Here is a 4,266-nt window from a genome sequence, read left to right as displayed (position 1 = left end):
AGTGTTATATCCAGCATCACCTGGATCGCACCACATGGTTTCCATAGTCGAACTAGGAAAGCTCATCTCCCAACACCACCCCAACTTCTCCATAACAGTCCTGGTGGACACATCTTCCCCTCTTGCCAAATCCTCCCACATCAACCATCTCCTCTCTTCTGATTCAGATCAAACCTCCATCTCCTTCTTCACTCTCCCCTCACTCAACCTCCCCCTTCCCGACGCCCAAACCCGACCCGAATGCTTGATCCAGCTCATGACACAATCTGTCCCCAATGTCCTCCAAGCCCTCAACACCATCTCTCTCACTTCCAAAGTTCTCGCCTTCATCACGTCGGCAGTGCATCACCCATACCACCCTGACATCCCAACTTACTATTACTTCACCTCATGCGCCTCTGTTCTTGCTCTGTTTCTCTACCTCCCTACTATCCATGATCAAACGGTGGAAAGCTTCAAGGACCTGAACGACACCGTTGTGGACTTTCCGGGATTGCCAGCGCTCTGAGGCTCGCAAATGCCGGTTGTTGGAGAGGAAAGATCCCACATCAGAAAAAGGACAAATAAAATACAACTTATAAGTGGATGGATCACACTTAATTGTACCGAGGCCTTTTGTGGTTAAAACCTAACACCTTAAAGGTGGTTAAGTTGGGACAATATCGGTACAATAGTGATCCACGGGCCACTCTTTCCCTGTTCTAGTTGGTATCAGAGCGGGTCCCTCTTCAATTACGTCTCCCAGCGTAACGGGAGAAAATCTCCCAGCATAATGAGCCCAGATTTGGGTTCATCGAATTGCCATCGGAAAAATTCCGATTGGCCCATACCATACTAAGTGCCTGCAGTGGGCCTTGGACTTAAGCATTACCGATTTCCGATGTGGGAATTGGACTGAATGAATTCCATGTGCAGACCTAAAAATTAGGTTGCACATGAGGGGGAGTGTTGGAGAGGAAAGATCCCACATCAGAAAAGGGACAAATAAAATACAACTTATAAGTGGATAGATCACACTTAATTGTACCGAGGCCTTTTATGGTTAAAACCCAACACCTTAAAAGTAGTTAAGTTGGGACAATATCGGTACAATAGTGATACACGGGCCACGCTTGTCCCTGTTCTAGTCTAGTTCCTATTCTGGACCGCAACGAGTCTGCGTATGATTACTTTCTCTATTTTGGCTTCATGTCTTCCAAAAGCAGAGGGTATTATAACCAACACATTCGTAGAACTTGAGCCTCAAGCAATCAAGGCCATAAAGGAAGGTGTTTGTGTTCCTAATGATCAAACTCCGCCGTTGTATCACATCGGACAGTTGATTTCCAACTCTGAAAATGGGCCTACCGGTCAAGGTTCGATGTTGTGGCTGGATGAGCAGCCGAGCCGGAGTGCGGTGTTCTTGTGCTTTGGAAGCAAAGGTGCGTTTTCTAAAGAGCAGTTTAAGGAAATGGCTGTAGGGTTGGAGAGAAGTAACCAGAGATTTTTGTGGGTTGTGAGGAGTCAACTGGAGTTGGAGGTACTGCTACTAGAAGGGTTCTTGGAGAGGACCAAAGATAGAGGTCTTGTAGTCAAGTCTTGGGCGCCACAGGTTGCGATTCTTAGCCATGAATCTGTGGGTGGGTTTGTGACTCACTGTGGGTGGAACTCAATCACTGAAGTAGTGAGTTATGGAGTGCCCATGGTGGCTTGGCCTTTGTATGCTGAGCAGGAAGTGAACAGTGTGGTGTTGGTGGAGGAAATGAAATTGGCAATACCGATATTTGGGGAGCCGTCGAAGTCAAACAAGGGTTGGTGAGTGCAGAGGAGGTGGAGAAGAAGGTGGGGAGGTTGATGGACATGGATTCGGAGGGGAAAAGTCTAAGAGAAAGGTGTCAAGCTGTCAAGGCAATGGGTTTGGCTGCTTGGAGAAATGGGGGTTCATCTTTCACTTCTTTTTCAGAGCTGGTAAGTTCTTGGATGCACTAAAGAATATATATATATATATATATATATATATATATATATATGTATGTATGGATGTATGTACCAGAGAAACCACAATCTATACGTTTACAGTCTATTATTACATTTTTCTGTAACAAAATGATCATCAATTATCAGCTACAAGTCATTTATAATTTACTTTGATCAACCTGAAATGCTTGATGTTTAATTATTGTAGTAAGATCTTGATATGTTCATACCAGAGCTTAGTCTAACTGAAAAACAAAAAAAAACAAAAATATTAGCAGTAAAAAATGACCAGCTGCTACTGCTTGAACACCTTTTAGTTTACTCAGATCTATTTGATTTAGTACATAGTGGGAATGAGCTAATGTAATGAAGTTGTTTCCAGCTCTAGAATTATGAGCTGCAGTGAAGGTGGTATCATGAAGGAGATTTTATTAGAAGTTCAGAACTTACTACAAGTTATTTCGTCTAGATATATGACAATGAATAGTTTGAGACTAGAAATGTGCCCGCGCTTTGCTGCGGGTTTGGAGCTTCAAAGACTTGATTTGGAAGCACATAAATGACATTCATTCATTTAAATAATATATATTGTTCATACAAAATGCATTCGATTGGCATAATCTATAACCAAGGGAGATTTTATATGCTTGTAACATCCATTTCCATTGCTCATCTGCTTCGACTCATTATAGGATCTGAGGGTTCCTGTAATGCATAAGAATCCAGAGATGTGAGAATGATTGCAAATGCTGATCCTCGTCATCATAAGCTAAAATCAGATGAGTCATGAGTCTAAAACAACAATAGAAAGAAGACAGTAATTCATACCAGTCACAGTAGCATTTGATGCGCATAGCATGTCAGCAGTTTGTCAAGACCATTTCGGTGCACATGGCTGAAGGCATAACCACATTCCTTTTCCTTGTCTAAGTTTACATCATAAAGCTTTATATCATCCTCATTTTTCTTTAAAGCATCTTCAGACCATGGAGACACTAAAGGGAAGGTATTATAGCATCTGCATAAACAAAGCAGCTTATGAATTCCCTGTCATATTGTCACTACACATAGTTGTGTGTGAGACGGATGGTGTCACATCCCAATTTTCGAAAGATAAATTTTCAAAAATTTGGGCATGATAAATCTCAAAATCTTAATATCCCAAAACCTGCTCACACACTTCCAAACTAAAAACAAATACTGGAAATGTAAATGTCAACAACTCATCAACTGTGTTAAACATTACATCTCCTTAATTACATCAACTTCAAAAGTCTAGTAATAATAAAGTCGCTCACATGAGCTTAAAAAGAAACTGCCATAATATAACAAAATAAAGTGCATAGAATCTAAAATCCTGCCACTATGCCTCCGCCCCAAGCCTACTGATCAACACCTGCAGGTCTAACCCCTACACCATGAATTGGTGCACCGGGTTGTAAACAACAAACCCGGTAAACTAAAAAGCTCGTATGAGTAATTCTCAAAAATAACTCAACCCAACGTCACATGGAATAATACCGGAAATTCCTGCTTTAGAACTTAGTTCAGGAATCGCATCAAACAAGAAAATTCAAAAGAAAGTAAATAAGAAAACACAAAAATTCCCAAAACAAACAATTCATAAGTGAATCCTGCAAAAAGGATAGTTCAAGAATTCCACTAAAAATCACACAATTAGATTGAAGAATCTCATGCATTAAGCATAGTTCAGGAGATACTCAAAACAAGGAATTTAATTGACAACAATTAAGAACACTGTTAAAAACCACATAACCAATACTTTTACAAACATATGTACTCATGAGTCCCAGATATTAATAAATACCTCTCATGACCTACAACAACAATTTATGTACCCATGGGTCCCAGATACCTTCAGGTACCTCCCATGACCTACACCGACAGACAGACTAGAGCTCTATTTCTAACCGTAACCAATCACCCGGCCAAAGGCTTGGAATCCAGTTTGACTGTCCAATATCACAACACAAAATAATAATAGCGTCATAACCGTAACCAATCACCCGATTAAAGGCTTGAAACCCAGTTTGACTATCTACACAACAATTCACAAAAGAGTAGAATCATCATAACCGTAACCAATCACCCGATTAAAGGCTTGGAACCCAGTTTGACTTCTAACTTGTTTTATCTTACCTATGAGCCGTTGGCGATCAAGCTCATTTATTTTTAAAAGAGTAATGCTAGAGACACCAAAATATTTTACAAAATTTGAATCCCAAATGATGTGGCATAAGCCACCTCAACGTTTTTATTTATCAATAATGCTGACATGGATTTTGGCTA

At 40.5% G+C, this 4,266-nt stretch overlaps 1 pseudogene; it reads left to right on the top strand.

Annotated features, from left to right (window-relative positions):
* The window catches only part of LOC101302237, an 11,167-nt pseudogene that overhangs the window by 967 nt on the left and 5,934 nt on the right, over nt 1–4,266 (top strand).

This window comes from Fragaria vesca, linkage group LG2 (assembly GCF_000184155.1).
Source record: "Fragaria vesca subsp. vesca linkage group LG2, FraVesHawaii_1.0, whole genome shotgun sequence".
Lineage (NCBI taxonomy): Eukaryota > Viridiplantae > Streptophyta > Magnoliopsida > Rosales > Rosaceae > Fragaria > Fragaria vesca.
The sequence above is the reverse complement of the archived record's forward strand: the minus strand, read 5'-3'. Positions and strand labels throughout refer to the sequence as shown.